We start from the raw sequence: 17,785 nt of genomic DNA on the forward strand, positions 1-17,785 counted from the left end.
CTGCGACCCCCGCCAGAGCTGAGCCTATCCAAAGCCAGGAGCCAAGAGCTTCTTCTGGGTCTCCCATGCAGGTGCAGGGGCCCAAGGACTTGGGCCATCTTCCACTGCTATTCCTAGGTTGTAGCAGAGAGCTGGATGGGAAGTGGAGCATCCAGGACTCGAACCGGCACCCATATGGGATGCTGGCACTGCAGACTGCGTCTTTACCTACTATGCCACAGCGCCAGCCCCTAGATAGGTTTTCAATCCTACTTTCTCTCCTCTCCTTCTATAATTCTTATACAAATTTACCTTATTAAACTACAGAGCCATGAGATTTTCTTCATTTTGTTTCAGCCTATTTTCTCTCTGTTTTTCCGATTGGTTACATTCTACTGTCGGGTCCTCGAGATCACCGGCTCCTTCCTACATCATCACCACTCGACCACTTGGCCCACTCAGCAAGTTTTTTAAGCTTACTGCGTGTTTTAGTCCTATCATTTCCACTTGGTTATTGTTCGGCCAGCGGGGCTGAAGCAGGGGACCTCAGTGTGAGACTGCTGATAAGCCCCACCTCATTCATTAATTCTTGTTGCTGCCAGGTGAAGCTGCAGGTTCAACATGCCACCAAGAGACTTGGAGTATCACCCGCTCTCCACTCCTGATCTCAGCCAAAAGGCCGAGGAGTGATACACCTGCTCCCACCAGGTTCCGATTGTAAAAGACCAACCCTCCACCCCCCACCAGCAGCAGCCAACACCACCCAGAAGGATATCCAAGCTCTACCTGCGTCTGCCTAGTGGAGGCTTAAGTTTTGCTTAGCTTATTCCTTCTGACTGTTTCCTCCGATTCAAAGCTGTACTTCAAATATTCCATTGTTGGAATAGTTTAAGCATAGTGGGTTCAGCCGCTGCATGCAATGCCAGCATCCTGTATGGGCACCGGTTCGAATACTGGCTGCTCTACTTTCCACCCAGCTCCTTGCTAGTGTGCCTGGGAAAGCAGCAGAAGATGGCCCAAGTGCTTGGGCCCCTGCATTCACATGCGGCACCTGGAAGAAGCTTCTGGCTCCTGGCATTGGCCTGGCCCAGCCCCAGCTGTTGTAGCCATTTGGGGAGTAAACCAGCAGATGGAAGACCTCTCTCTCTCTCTCTGTAACTCTTTCAAATAAATAAATCTTTTTTTTTTCTAATTCTATTGCTATTTCTTCCTGGAAGTGCATGTTAGTATTTCAAACCATGTTTCTGCAGGTGTTTTGTTGTATCATTGTCTGGTGTTATTAAACACTCCTGCAAGAACACTGCTATGAAATCTGTGACATAACTCTTAGTATAAAATGACTCTCTGCGTGCTTCTGCCAGTGAAATTATATACCTTTTTGTGATGATATTTGGCCTCTTGGATTCTTTGACCATTCTTTCACTGTGAAGCATTTCACTTAATTTTATCTTTTATGACTATGTTTTGGTTTCTACTTCTACTTAAGAGTTTTTGCCTTTGAGGCTGGCACTGGGGCTCATGAGGCTAATCCTCGGCCTGCGGCGCTGGCACCCCAGGTTCTAGTCCTGGTTGGGGCACTGGTTCTGTCCTGGTTGCTCCTCTTCCAGTGCAGCTCTCTGCTGTGCCCCAGGAAGGCAGTGGAGGATGGCCCAAGTGCTGAGTCCTGCACCTGCATGGGAGATCAGGGTGAGGCACCTGGCTCCTGGCTTCAGATGCACCAGCCGCAGTGGCCATTTGGGGGGTGAACCAACGGAGGGAAGACCTTTCTGTCTCTTTCTCTCTCATTGTCTAACTCTGCCTATTAAAAAAATTAAAAAAAAAAAAAAAGAGTTTTTGCCTTTGAAAGGGGAATTGCCCCCAGCTTCACTTATTACTGTGACTGATTTATCTGGGCTGCCGTCTGATTATCTCACCTTGTTCTCTGGATATGGAACTTTGGAGAGGGATTTCCACGCTCATCCCTCTGCCTGCCATAAATCCTTTTGTCACTATCATGTCACACTACAGTCGAGAATCACCAGTGAACCAAGTATCCTAAGGATTCCTTCACTGGAAGACCCAATGCTGACTACACTTTGCTAGAGAATCCACTTTGACTTGTGTCAGTGCTCTGTGCTGACATCTTTAACCTTGTCAATGGTGGGCTCTTTAGATTCCAAGAAAATGATTGTGTCTCCTTGTAAAAGAAGTGAGGCCAGCACAGTGTTGTCCCTGTTGCCCTGCTCCATGTGTTGTGATAAGTCTTTACTTATGTGACTCTAATTATGTTTTCTTGCAGTTGGCAATTTTAACCATTCCGATCTGGAATTTTATAGTGGATTTTTCAAATATGGATTAAACATCCTTATCAGTAGACATGTGGGCATAAGGAGAGATGTGCCAGATACCAGAGATAAAATCTATGTTTCTTCTATATAGTTTTTTTTTAAACTTTTATTTAATGCATATAATTTTCCAAAGTACGACTTATGGATTACAATGGCTTCCCCCCCCATACCGTCCCTCCCACCCACAACCCTCCCCTTTCCCACTCCCTCTCCCCTTCCATTCACATCATGATTCATTTTCGATTATCTTAATATACAGAAGATCAGCTTAGTATACATTAAGTATGGATTTCAACAGTTTGCTCCCACACAGAAACATAAAGTGAAAAATAATAGATGATTTTTTTAAATGATGATGAAATCAGAGCAGACCTATTGTCATGTTTAATCCCAGTGAGAGTCAAGTTGGGAATTGATAATTTCTTTTTTTTTTTTTCTTTTTTCTTTTTTTTTTTTTTTTTTTACAGAGGATCAGTTTAGTATGCATTAAGTAAGGATTTCAACAGTTTGCACCCCCATAGAAACACAAAGTGAAATATATTGTTTGAGTACTCGTTATAGCATTAAATCTCAATGTACAGCACATTAAGGATAGAGATCCTACATGAGGAGTAAGTGCACAGTGACTCCTGTTGGTAAAGTCTATATAGTTTTTTAAAAAGTTACTAACCAGATTTTAATTTCAACGTATTGGAAGTCTTATAATATAGATCACTATTTTCCAGACTTGAAGTCAGATCCTGTCCAGATCTGATTTCAAGATTCTAAAGTTTATAGCACAGAGAATACCTTCCCCAACAGCACAGAGTGTGTTCTAGGGATCTCCATGGACTGAATCACCCACGGATGTTTTTATCAAATTACAATTTTTGTGGAGGTGGGGATACATTCCTAGTGGAAAATGCTTCTACCAGCTATGTAATTTTTCTCCAAAGTCTCCTTTATTTTCACACTTCCTTCAGTCATTTGTGTTAAGGCCTCTTTTAAAAAATGTTATAAAATACACCTGACATAAAATTGACAATTTTGTTTTAAAATGTCCACTTCTGTGGCATTAAGGACATTCACATTATTGTACAGCGTCAGTACCATCCACTGCCAGACTTCTTCATCTTTCCAAACTGCAACTCTGTCTACTCTAAGCTGCCCTCCCTGTCCCCTCCCTCACGCTCCTGGCAACCAGCACCCTCCATCTGTCTCTGACCTTGACTCCTCCAGGAGCCTCTGAGAAGTGGACTCACACAGCATTTCACCTTCTGTGGCTGGCTTATTTCACTTAGCATAACATCCTCAGTGTTCATCCATACTGTAGCATGGATGTCCATGCTTTTTAAATCTCATTTAGGTGCTGATGGTGTCCAGATAGAGGGCTGGTGCTCCCCTTAAACTCCATGAAATGCCCTTAAGGAAAGAAATAGCCATCTTTCTGTAATACAGAGATAATGATCAGGTTCTTGGGAAGGGGACAGAGTGTGGTCACTTGCCTTATTGCAAATTGTGTGTAACAGACATTTGAAGCCACCAGCAGCGTTTATGACATGGTATGTACAGGAGATAGGGTTTGTGCACACACTGACACAGTCTATTTGGGTTATAACTAAAGAAAAACAATTTAAATTTACAGAGACCATAGATCGTGATATGAATTTCACTTCGATTTGTTTTCCTCTCTATATTTAACTATCACAAAAGCCAGTGTTTTGGAATTCCAATAAGTAATGAATTTCTCTCCATCCCATCATTTCTTTCCACTCAATTGCACTTTCTAAAATAGTGTGACTGCCTTTTCTTCCCATCCTCCATTAAGTTATTATTTGTAAGGAAAACAGTACGTTTAGAGAGATCTGCATATTATTAAAATATTAACTTAAGGAAATTCTATTCCGTAAAAAGAATTTTATTCCATAAAAAAGAATTCCATAGAAAAATAAATGTTATCTGCTAGGAGTAGCTATCATTATCTGGAGTCCAAACAAATTCTCAATCATTACTGTAGTATCCTTTTCAGCTTTGCCTGACTTTATTTTTCTTGACCTTGAATTTGTAATTGAAAAGAAGCATGTGCAGAATACATAACACTTCTCAAGCACACATGGAAAATCTCCCAAGATAGATTATATGTTAGGCCACACAACAAGTAATTGTTAAAAATTAGAAACACCATTTTTAAAAATTTATTTATTTTTATTTATTTGAGAGGTAGAGTTACAGACAGAGAGAGGGAGAGACAGAAAGGTCTTCCTTCTGTTGGTTCAATCCCCAGTTGGCTACAAAAACCAGAGCTGTGCCGATCCAAAGCCAGGAGCCAGGAGCCTCCTCCAGGTCTCCCACATGGGTGCAGGGGCCCAAAGGCTTGGGCATCTTCCACCGCTTCCCCTGGCCATTAGCAGAGAGCTGTATCAGAAGAGGAGCAGCCGGGTCTACAACCGGCACCCATATGGGATGCTGGTGCAGCAGGCAGAGGATTAACCTACTACGCCACAGTGCTGGCCCCAGAAATACTATTTCTTTTAAAAAAAGATGATTTATTTGTTTGTTTATTTTTATATCTGCTGGTTCAATCCCACAAATGGCCGCAATGGTCAGAACCAAGCCATGCAGAACCCAGGAGCCAGAAACTCCATCCTGTCTCCCACATGGGTGGCAGGAACCCAAGTACTTGGGCCATCACTCAACACCTCCCAGGTACATTAGTATTCGGAAGTTGAGTGGGAAGCACAGAATAACTGGCAGTCAAACCAGGCCTTCCAATATGGAAAGGGGCATCCTTTCTTTCTTTCTCTCTCTCTCTCTCTCTCTCTCTCTCTCTCTTTAAGATTTATTTATTTACTTGAAAGTCAGAGTTACACAGAGAGAAAAGAAGAGGCAGAGAGAGAGAGCGAGAGAGCGAGATCTTCCATCCACTGGTTCACTCCCCAGATGGCCACAATAGTGGGAGCTGCACTGATCCGAAGCCAGAAGCCAAGAGTTTCTTCTGGGTTTCTCACACGAGTGCAGGGACCCAAGGTCTTGGGCCATCCTCTACTGCTTTCCCAGGCTGTAGCAGAAAGGTGGACTGGAAGTGGAGCAGCCAGGACTCGAACCAGCACCCATATGGGAAACTGACATTGCAGGCAGCAGCTTTACCCACTATGCCATAGCACTGACCCCAAGAAAGTGGGCATCCCTAGCAATAGCTTAATACATGGCACCACAGTGCCACCCCCACACAACAAATCTGAACAAATCGACAATCATTGAATTCAAATATCTTTTCTGACCATAATGCAATTAAACTAGAAATCAATAATGAAAAGAATGTCCAAATATTCGTAGACCTATGGAAATTAAATGTTATTATACACCGGTGTGCCGGCCACAGCACGCCAGCCGTGGTGGCCATTGGAGGGTGAACCAACAGCAAAAGGAAGACCTTTCTCTCTGTCTCTCTGACTATCCACTCTGCCTGTAAAAAAAAAAAAAAAAAAAAAAAAAACTGCATCATTTGAAAATCAGTTTTGGGATGTAATCAGAAATGACTGCTAAGTTTTCTTTATGAAAGATATTTATTCAATCTTCAAATTAAACTTACAAAAATTCATCATTTTTGCTGTTTTAGAAAACAAAAGAAACATGCCTACATTCTCCAAAGGGAGTAAAATGGTATTTTCCTTCCTCGCCACTGCTCAGAAGGATAGTAAGGATTTTTCTAATTTTTAAACCAAGTTAGTTTCAAGAACATTTCAGAAAATTGTTTTGCTGACAAAGTCTCAACAAAAAGCCTCTCCATTTATATCTCAAAAGTTTAAGTAGTGTCAATAAACTGACTAGTACAAACACATTGATATCCACTGCATCTTTAAAGGCCTTTTGGACTGTGGTTAGTAGCAAGCAGGCTGCTGGTGTATCTTGGTAGAGGTCAAACGGCACTGGGGAAGGGGAAAAGGAGTTTGCTTTCCATTCCTGTGTGCATGCAACAAGCAGCAAAACAACAAAGTCACTCCAGGTAGCTTGTACTCAGCTGTGCTTTCTGGCAGCAGAAAATCCATTTTATGAATTTTGAAGATTTGTAATATTTGAACCTAGGGAAGGATTTACATTTCCCTGCTGAGAACTCCCATTGACTGGGCTCCCATTACCTTTCAAAATACCAGTGCACTTCCAATTGTCTATATAATTAACTATCCACAATCGTACACTGCCATCATCTCCTGAAGATGCTAGCACTGTTCCTATTATATTCCAGCTCACTCTCCAGACCTGAGAATTGTGATTATCAAACTGAGCCGCTACATGGATTTCAAATTTTGTTGGTCCACCAGATGAAGTAAGTTCTTTCCTCACAGGTTTTAGTGTAAAAATCCTCACATCTTTGGTTGCTATTGCTAGAATATGGAAAGATCTTCCCAAGTTTGGAGCAAATGCAGTATCATGAACAGGATCAGTGATTGTCATAAGAGTTTCAGCTTTTGCATATTTCCTGGTGTTTTCATTATATTCAAAAATCTGAACTTTGGCCATTGCATTTGGACTATTGTCATCACTCCCTACAGCTCTCCTGGGAGAATGAACACGAGAGCTTGAAGGTTCCAAGAAATACAACTACAGCTTAGCTGACACGAGATCTCATGCTGCAGGGACCCCTGACTAAGATTCATAGCATCTGGGGCCTCATATATCCTCACTATACCATCTGCTGAGCAAGTAGCCGACACAAGACCCATATGCTTCAGAGCAACTTTCACATCAGTAACGGATGTTCTGCTATGCACTAGAGTTGTTCTCTTAACCCAGGGACTCTGTCCTCGCAGTTTATCCTTTGACTCTCCTACTATTTACTCCCACGCAGCAGCTTTTCGGTCAAAAGAACAGGAAGCCAAAACCTGTCCAAACTCAGGATGGGCCCAGGTCACACGCCATTCAGATCCACTACGTGTCTTCCGACTAGCAGTACAATCCCCACTTTCACTTTTATCGCAGACCTTGACGTCCTGGTCGCTGGAGCAAATCGCCATCTGCCGGCCATGGAAGTTGAAAGACATCATGGATGAGATCCTTGTGGTCCGCCGCGGTGCTGTGACCCACAAACCTGGCTGCCGCCCGCTCGTGCCTCTTCCGTGCACCCCTCCCGCCTCCGAGGAGGGCTGTGGGGCAGGACCCGCAGCCCGCCGAGACCCCGCCGCCCTAACAGGCAGGGCGCATGCAGTCTGCTAAGTTTTAACACGTGCTTGCTCAGGACTGAGTTGCTAGGATAATTTTGTTTTCCTTTGTTAAACTATTTATACCTGGGGTGAGCTCTTAGCCTAGCGGTTAAGACACCCACATCCCATAGCAGAGTACCAGCTCCTGACTACAGCTCCCTAATGCAGACCCTGGGAGGCAGTGCTGGTGGCTCAAGTAATTGTATTCCTGCCACCCACATGGAGACCTGGATGGAATTCCAGGCTCCCAGCTTCAGCCTCAGCCCAGCCCAGGCTGTAGCAGGCATCTGGGGGAGTGAGCCGGGGGATGGAAGAGCCCTCTCCCTCCCTGTCTCTGCCAGGCAAAGAAACTAATTAATTAATTATTATTTTTTTAAAGGTCGAATGCTGTGTGTGTGTGTTTTTTTTAGATTTATTTATCTATTTGAAAGTCAGAGTTACACACAGAGAGAAGGAGAGACAGAGAGAGAAAGAGGTCTTCCATCCACTGGTTCACTCTCCAATTAGCCGCAACAGCTAGAGCTGGGCCAATCCGAAGCCAGGAGTCAGGAGCCAGGAGCCAGGAGCTTCTTCTGGGTCTTCCCACATAGGTACAGGGGCCCAAGGACTTGAGCCATCTTCTATTGCTTTCCCAGGCCATAGCAGAGAGCTGGATTGGAAGTGGAGCAGCCGGGTCTTGAACTGGCACCCATATTGGATGCCGGCACTGCAGGTGGTGACTTTACCCACTAGGCCACTGCACTGGCCCCTAAACAAATTAATTTAAAAAAAAGATATCTAGGCCAGCGCCGCGGCTCAATAGGCTAATCCTCCACCTGCAGCGCCGGCACACAGGGTTCTAGTCCCGGTCAGGGTGCAGGATTCTGTCCTGGTTGCCCCTCTTCCAGTCCAGCTCTCTGTTGTGGCCCGGGAGTGCAGTGGAGGATGGTCCAAGTGCTTGGGCCCTGCACCCCATGGGAGACCAGGAGAAGCACCTGGCTCCTGGCTTCGGATAAGCATAGTGTGCCAGCCACAGCGTGCCAGCCGTGGCGGCCATTGGAGGGTGAACCAACGGTAAAGGAAGATCTTTCTCTCTGTCTCTCTCTCTCTCACTGTCCACTCTGCCTGTCAAAAAAAAAAAAAAGATATCTAATGTTGGGCCATCCTTTCCTTCTTAAAGTAAACTGATCTTAGCTGTGGTATACTATTCATTTAATATGCTGCTTTATTTGATATGATAATATTTTAAAATTTTGTGTTCCTACTTTTATGTAGTATTCTAATATTAGGGGGCAGGCATCTGTCCTCTTTGTGAAGGTGCTGATTGTGGTGTCTGGATTTGCCTTGGTTTGATGCCCACCTCTGGCTCCTGACTCCAGGTTACCACTCCAGCAGACCGTGCTGGAAGGAAATGGTGATGACTCAGGTGGCTGGGGTCCTCCCACCAACGTGGGTCACCTAGTTCTGATCAGCAGCCCTGGCCATTGCAGGCCTTTGTACAGTGAGTCAGTGGGTGGGAGCTCTGCCTCTTAAATAAAAATAAAATTTAATTTATGTGTTAATTATATTACACAGAATATGAAAAGTGTATTAAAATAAGAACAATTAATATATGTCTATACAGGATGACAACCTGTTACTATTGCCATTTCAGTAAATAATGAAAAAAGCATGGGTAGATTAAATAAATGATAAATGATGTCAAATGGAGGGGAATCTAATACATGTTACACCAACTTATGGTATAGTGTACTAATAGATATTTAAATGATATGTTAAATTCAAAACTAGGGCTGGGAGATTCAAGCAGTCACAAAGGACATAAGCAATATAGTCTAGTGAACTTTTTTTTTTTAAAGAAAAAGCTTTCCTGTAACAGGCAAGACATATGTTATAAGTTTTAATTTCAATGAAACACAATCTAAAATTAAACTTAATTTGAATTGAACTTTTCTAGCTGTATTTTGCTTTCTAAGCTTTTATTTAGAGTTGTATAATTACTTAGGAACACAGGGATATTCTTCCTATGTTTGTTTCCTTATGTATATTTAAAAAACATTCATTTAAATTGACTCCGGAGGTTATCTTATTTTCTCTTCAACACGAAGTCTACTTGGAAGCACATGTTTGGCAAGGAGTTAAGATATTGCTTGAGGTGCCCACATGCCATATCAGGGTATCTGGATTCAAATCCTGGCCCTGCTTCTGATTCTGGCTTTCTGTTGAGGCCCTGGGAGGCTCAGGTACTTGAGTCCCTGCCACACCCGTGTGGGAGACCTGGATTGAGTTCCTGGCTCCTGGCTTCAGCCCAGTCCAGCCTTGGGGGTTGTGGGATTTGGGGAGTGAACCAATGAATCTCTGTCTCTCTCTATCTTTCTGCCTGTTGCTCTTAAAATAAAAAACATTTTAAAAGCCACATCCTTTAGATATTTAAAAAAAATTCTCTATTCATTTCCAGCCTAATTTTTCTAATTTTTTAAACAAATTTGTTTATTTACTTGAAAGTCGGAGTAACAGAGGGAGGGAAAGACTGACAGAGAGAGAGATAAACCAACCTTACATCCACTGGTTCATTCCCCAAATGCTTGCAACACTTGGGGCAAGGCAGGATGGAAGCCAGGAGCCAGAAACTCCATCCAGTCTCCCACGTGGTTGGTAAGGACCCACCAGACTCTTCCAAGTCAAAGTGTGGTGTGAGAACCCACAGTATCGGCAGCCCTGGGAGATGGTTCGCGCTGCAGAATCCCAAGCCAGAATGTGCATCTAGCAAGAACTCAGGTATTGGTTTCACAGGGCTGCTGTAAGAAAATACCATAAAGGCTGGCACTGTGGCTCACTTGGCTAATCCTCCACCTGCGGAGCCGGCATTCCAGTTCTAGTCCCGGTTGGGGCACTGGATTCAGTCCTGGTTGCTCCTCTTCCAGTCCAGCTCTCTTCTGTAGCCTGGGCAGGCAGTGGAGGATGGCCCAAGGGCTTGGGCCCTACACCTACATGGGAGACCAGGAAGAAGCACCTGGCTCCTGGCTTCAGATCAGCACAGCGCTGGCTGTAGCAGCCATTTGGGGGATGAACCAATGGAAAAGGAAGACCTTTCTACCTTTCTCTCTGTCTCCTCTCTCTCACTGTCTAACTCTGCCTATAACAAAAAAGAAAAAGAAAAAAAAAGAAAATACCATGAACTTGCTGTATTCTCTCACAGTCTTGCAGGCTACACTCTGCATTTAATGTGTTGCCAGGGTTGGTTTCCTCTGAGGGCTGTGAGGGGAGAGTCTGCCCAGGCCTCTCTCTCCCATGTGTAGAAGGCTGTCTCTCCACTGGTCTCTACCTCATCTTCCCTCTATCCACATCTGTGTGCCTAATGTCCCCTCTGGTGAGGACACCAGGCATGCTGGATGAGGGCTTGCCCCAGGCCTGCCACAACCCTATTACTTTCTCTCTCTCTCTCTCTCTTTTTTTTTTAAGATTATTTATTTGAAAGGCAGAGTTACAGAGAGGCAGAGAGAGAGAGAGAGAGAGAGAGAGAAGTCTTCCATCCACTGGTTCATTCCCCAAATGGCCACAACGACTGGAGCTGGGCTGATCTGAAGCCAGGAGCCAGGAGCTCCTTCCAGTTCTCCCATGTGGGTGCAGGGGCCCAAGGACTTGGGCCATCTTCTATGGCTTTCCCAAGCCATAGCAGAGAGCTGGATCAGAAGTGGAGCAGCCGGGACTTGAACCAGTTCCCATATGGAATGCAGGCGCCACAGGCCTAGTGTACCCACTACACCACAGTACTGGCCCCTACAACCCTATTTCTGACTAGGTCATGTCCTGAGGCCCTGGAGATTAGGACTTCAACATTTGGATTTCGGGGACACAATTGAATCCCTAGCAATCCTGCTTTACACTATACTATTGTTAGCATTGACCAGCTCACCAAGGATGACCGAGCCCAGACCTTGTTCAAATTACTTTTACCATTAAAAGCAGTTTGAATCAGAATTTTTTTTTCTATCTACAAACACCACAGATGTATTTATTGGTTACTTTTAGAGAATCCCTTACTCACCAGGTTCTTTTGGGGTCTTAAATGTTTTCATGGCCAGCACTGCGGCTCACTTGGCTAATCCTCTGCCTGTGGCATCTGTACCCCGGGTTCTAGTCCTGGTTGGGGAACCAAGTTCTGTCCAGGTTGCTCCTCTTCTAGTCCAGCTCTCTGCTGTGGCCCGGGAAGGCAGTGGTGGATGGCCCAAGTGCTTGGGCCCTGCACCCGCATGGGAGACCAGGAGGAAGCACCTAGCTCCTGGCTTCAGATCTGCGCACCACACTGGCTGCAGCCCTCTGGCCATAGCAGCCATTTGGGGAGTGAACCAATGGAAAAGGAAGACCTTTCTCTCTGTCTCTCTCTCTCTCTCGCTGTCTAAGTCTGCCTGTAAAATAAATAAATAAAGTGTTCTCACGTGACATACTTTCTGGATCCTTTACCATCACCAAACTGAAGGGACTCAGTTTACCTATAGTGTTCTTAAAATGATACATGCCCAGGATGGAATATAGTATTAGAGGGGTGATTGAAGTAGCACAGTTTACCTTGGACTGCCATCTCTTTCATTCCCGGTATCACCCTGCCATCATCACGCCTTCTCTCCCCTCTCCTCCTCTCCTCTCCTCTCCTTCTCTCCTCCCCTCTCCCCCCCCACTTCTCTCTTCCCCCCTCCCCTCCCCTCTCCTCTTCCCCTCTCCTTCCCTCTCCTCTCCTCTACTTCCTCACTCATGACTTAGGGATCCTATTGGAATTCAAGTCTTTCACTTTCCTCCTCTATATTTCTGCAAAACCTTATTTTCCCACGGAATGTTTCAGACTCAAGTACAGGATGTTGCACTAAGACACCATTCTCATCCTGCCCGGGCCTTGTCTTGGTTCCCTGATCTCACACGTTCTCTGTTCCTTTGAGCATGAGGTCGGCCTCCATGCAGTGGTCACTCCTTCTAGATATTCATCTAGTCTGGGACTCCAATCCATGGGTATACCAAAAGTGCCCTGCTTGTCACCTGTAGGCCTGCCAGCCCAGGAAGCAGTCCCCTTTTCACAAGACTGCAGTGAGAAGAATGATTTGTATGTTTTGGTCCCACTGTCTGGCCCCAGTTCACCGCAGGGTGGGCCCCTGAGCCAGGCTGTCAATTTTTGTTCCTGGGAAAGAAAAAGTCCAAACCTGTGTGGGTGCTGGATTTTAAGATGGGCTGACGTCAGGAATATTTCCCACGGCATGGGAAAGAAGTGGAAACCAGCCAGGTTGCAGAGAGAGAGAGAGCAAGAGTCACCTAACGAGCCTTATACAGAATGCTACAATCAGGCGCTGTTCTGAGCATTTCACAATGTTAATCTATTGAATCCTCACCACCCTTCGAGGGGGGTTGATGCCACCAATAGTCACCATCACCATTACTGCTGTTCTTCCTGCAAATCAAGACAAAAGCAGAGATGGAGAGCGTGTCCAGATGGCAAGTCTCTCATTTCATGATTCTGCAAGGGCCCAGCCATATTCCTGAAATGAGATCTGCTGAGAGATTCGGGTCACTTGAAAATAGGCCTTCCTTTCTTTTACTTACAATAGCGTCAATAGGTTTCTGCAATTCACAACCTTAATATTTCAAAATAAAACCCAATAATATAATAATTCATAATCTATCATTCCCTTATGTACCCCAAACAATAATGAAGCATTTTATCAAATACATGGAAGAAATCCAATTACTCTCTATTCACTTTGTTTCTTTGTTGCAACAGACTACACAAATATAAGAAAAAATACAATGAATTTTCTTGAAGATAGTACAGTAAAGTTCATGTGAACCTTTCAATATGCATCAGTTTAGTAATTCAGCTTTATAATGAAAGTAAAACATGCATATAATTGGTGTTTATAATTTGTTTAAGAAAGAAGTAGGATGATCAATCTCAGAGTGATTATTAGTGGTACTAAGAGGGACAAAGTGATTTTGAAAATATTAGAACAACAGAAGTTAAATAAACTTTGCATCTTAATTTTTGTCTTTTTAGGTGTACTGTTATCTCATTATCATAATCCCAAATTGAAGGAGAAAAGAGAAAAAAAGAACAACATAAGGAAAGGAGTTTGATGAGACCCCAAAATATCCAAGGCTTTTATTTTTTTTTAATCTATTTATTTGAAAGAGAGAGACACAGACACAAAGATAAAAAGAGAGACCTCCCATCTGCTGGTTCACTCCCCAAATGGTCACAACAGCCAGGGCTAGGGCAGAGCAAGGCCAGGAATTCAATCCAGGGCTCCCACACGGGTGGCAGGTGGCAGGGACCCAGTCACGTGAGACATCACCTTCTGCCTTCTAGGATACATATTGGCAGGAATTTGAAATGAGGGTATAGCTAGGACTTGAACCTATGCACTCTAATATGGGATGCAGGTATCTGAAGTGTTGTGTTAACCACCTCACCCAACACCCACCTCCTATCCAGGGTTTTCAGATGAGTGATTTTCTTATTATTCATGACCACAAATGTCATCAAAAAGGTACCCACACCATATCCCTACTGCCAGCATTATTATTTGCTTCCACAATGAAGAATTTAATGCCTTGCTTCAGACATTGTCCAGTGTCATGAATTTCACTCCATCTCATCTCCTTGAAGAAATTGTCTTGGTAGAAGACATGAGCGAATTTGGTAAAATTAATCTACTTTCAAGGCAGTACTCTTCCTGATAGTGCTTGGGTGCTTTATACAGTGAATATTTGGGGTAAGTATTGAAGGAGGCAATGCACTATGAGCTGTTGGTGTATGGTGAATTTGGAATAATTATGTATTTTATGTAGCTTATGTGTGAGCATAGAGTTGGGAGAGGGATTCCACCTCATGACCTAATACCTCCCAAAGTCCATACCTCCAAATGCCATCAAGCTGGGAATTAGATTTTTTTTAAAAAAATTTATTTATTTATTTGAGAGGTAGAGTTACAGACAGTGATAAGGAGAGACAGAGACAAAGGTCTTCTGTCCACTGATCACTCCCCAAATAGCCACAATGGCTTAAGCTGTGCCAGTCCAAAGCCAGAAGCCAGGAGCTTCTTCCAGGTCTCCCATGCGGGTGCAGGGACCCAAGAACTTGGGCCATCTTCTGCTGCTTTCCCAGGCTGTAACAGATAACTGGATTGAAAAAGGGGCAGCTGTGACTAAAACCGGCACCCATATGGGATGCTGGTACCACAGTTGGAGGGTTAACCTACTGCGCCATAGCACCGGCCCCAGGGTAATAGATTTTGACATATGAAGTTTAAGAGACACAGACATTCAGTCCATGACATCTGGTAAGCTGCTCATAATTTGCTATGCTACGTAGTAGTCCTCCATAAGAAACTAAGGGGGCCAAGATATGAATGTGCTGTCAGATCAAATGTGTCTACTTCTCCTCCTAGACCTGAGCCTTGGGCCCACACAGATTCTCAAATGCAGAACAAAGGGTTTTCTGTGTTCTAATGGAGCTTAAAATTGACACAGTCTTTCCTGTGATTCATGACAAATCCATCATAGGCTATGGGATTTTTTTTAAACTGATTTTTTTTTTTTTGCCTTTTATACCCATATGCACTCCTGATGAAACTCCTACAAGCTGGTGCACAGGGCCCAGGGGTCTGGGGACCGGAGTTACACAAGTGCCTGGCCTTGATCTGCTGCCTCCACTTTTCCCATGGTCCTGGCCCCTTTTGATGGCAAGACAATGTAGTGACCATCTTTGGAGAAACCCCAGCCCTCTACTTCATGTCAATGATACCCACTGCCAGAACCACCTTGTTCAGCCCCAAAGCCTGGCGCACAGAGCCTCCTTGCATCTTATATGCTGGAGAGGTGTTTTCAGGATCTGAGCCAAAATGCTGCCCTGCCTCGCAAGTGAAGTTCTGAGGCCTGTGTCTTACCTCTCCACAGGGCCCTGGCACTCTTTCTAAAGACTGGGAAGGAGATCTCGAAGTCTGCTACCACTGTCATGTGCTTGCCCCCATGAATCCCCAGTACCTGGATGCAGATTCCTGGAACATGGGGATTTAGACCTCTGTGGCACCTGGAATAATCTCACCTGGTCCCAGATTCCTTCTAACCATCGTGTAAGCCGCCCAACACTTGGGTGATGAATTTCTTTTTTCTAGAGTTGCAAGGAACATGATAGATAACCTTCCCCACTGATGAGCAAACAGACGTTGAAGAGTTTAATAACTTGGCTAAGAGTTATTGAAAAGTCACAATCAGAGTTGATTACAGTACAATTAGCATAGAGCTATAGAAGCCAGGAGCTTCTTCTGGGTTTCTCACACGGGTCAAGGGGCCCAAGGCCTTGGACCATCTTCTACTGCTTTCCCAGGCCATAGCAGAGAGCTGGATAGGAAGTGGAGCAGCCAGGACTCGAACTGGCACTCATATGGGATGCTGGCACTGCAGGTGGCAGCCTCACCCACTACGCCACAGCGCCGGCCCCGACTCCATTACTTTTTAAGCTGCTTTTGCCACTGTTAATGTGTTCTGCTTCAGAATATGGGTTTGTTATTCCAAATGGAAGATACTCATTTTTTGCAGGGACCCTAATGTCAGCCCCAGCCCCAAGCTGAGTCCCTCCAAACACAAACACTGAGATGGAGTTCTCTGCGTGGGGACCCAGAGGTAACCAACCAGGGCAGGAGTGAGGAGAGCAAGCATTCGTGGGGCAGGGGAGGGACTAGAGATACAGGGCTTCCCCGTGGAGAGCACCAAAGGCAAAAATGGGTTGGTTTAGGGTAACCTGGCAGCAGGGGCCACAATGAAGAGAAAAGAGTTGATGGGGGAAATGAGTGTGAATGATAAAAGGGAGACAGAGATGCAGTGTGCGTCAGCTTCCAGTCTGACACATGTGAAGGGGGCAGGGAGGGGGTTGGTACCAAGAACTGGACCATGGTGGTGTTTTCAGAGAGGCTGGCAGAGAGGGGAGGCCCTGTGCCAAGACTGTGCTGAAGAAGTCCTACACGGGGAGTCCAAATGGTCCATCTCTGTCTCCGTACACATGCACTGTGCCACCCCACACACGCACTGTGCTCAGTCGTTGGTTGGGCACAACTTGAGGGCAGTGTGGCCTTGCAAGCCACAATAGAGCCCAAAATTTGGGCAGCAGACAGCTTTCAGTTATGCTCCACACAGCAAGCTCTCTTGAAGGGAGGTCTGAGCGTCACACTGCCAGTGTTGCCAGCAAAGACTTTCAGGGAGAGCCCACATCCAGACAAGGAGACCAGGCATGGGGCGGGCACTGAATATGAACACCCCACCCCCACCCCCACCCCCACCCCACAGGAGGGGCTTAACCTCAGACAGGATAGCCCAGTGTCTAGTGCATTTCCTAGGTGAGTCCTCAGCATTTAGCCCTGTTGTGGGGCTGAGTCCTGGGGAAGAGGCGTGCAAGCAGCTCCTTAGAGGGCGCATGCTTCTGTTCTCAAGCTGCCTGCCAAACCTGAATGATCCCAGGGGTGTCTGCAAGCCATGAAACCAGAATCAAAGCTGATGGATCGTTTTGAAGGGGTATTTTACCAGGTTGTGTTGCAACCAGGTGAGACAGCCCACTCCTTAGCAAGGAGCAGTCCTTATTGAGTGGGATGCCAAATAAAAGCAAAATCTGATTCTATTTTTACATGTTTTCTGCTGATCAATAGAAATATACTCTTACTTAACTACAAAGACAATACATATTGTCCCAAATGCAATATAAGCCATTAACACAATATGGTAGGCATCTTTTCAGGGTCTTGTAAAAAGACTTATTTATTTGAAAGGCAGAGAGACAGGAAGACCCAAGGAGAGGGAACAGAAAGAGCAAGAGAGAGATCTTTCATCAACTCTCTCCAAATGATTACAACAGCTGGGGCTGGGCAGGTCAAAACCAGGGGCCAGGAGCTCCATCCAGGTCTCCCACATGGGTGACAGGAACCCAACTACTTGTGCAATCATCTGCTATGTTCTCAGGCACATTAGTAGGAAGCTGGATTCAAAACAGGGCAGCCAGGACTTGAACTAGCACTCCAATATGAGCTGCTGGCATCCCAAGCAGCATTTTAACTCATGGTGGCCACAATGTCCACCCCTAGTCTTTTTGTGCATTTATAATGCATATGTATACATACACAGGATGTTAAGGGTTTGGGTTTTTTTTTAGGATTTATTTAGTTGAAAAACAGGAGTGAGAGATAGAGAGAGAGAAAACATCATAGAGAGACTGAGGTCTTCCATCTGCTAGTTACTCCCTAAATGGCTACAGCAGCCAGGGCTTGGCTAGGCCAAAGCCAAGAGCCT

The 17,785-nt window shown here is 45.0% G+C and overlaps 1 long non-coding RNA gene and 1 pseudogene across 1 annotated transcript in view; both read right to left on the reverse strand.

The window, feature by feature from the left end:
* LOC127485670 (uncharacterized) overlaps positions 1-17,785 on the reverse strand; it is a 401,588-nt gene that overhangs the window by 197,653 nt on the left and 186,150 nt on the right. The window lies entirely within an intron of this gene.
* Positions 6,136-17,785, reverse strand: part of LOC100342594 (nucleoporin SEH1-like) — a 28,133-nt pseudogene continuing 16,483 nt past the window's right edge.

Source organism: Oryctolagus cuniculus, chromosome 7 (genome assembly GCF_964237555.1).
Source record: "Oryctolagus cuniculus chromosome 7, mOryCun1.1, whole genome shotgun sequence".
NCBI lineage: Eukaryota > Metazoa > Chordata > Mammalia > Lagomorpha > Leporidae > Oryctolagus > Oryctolagus cuniculus.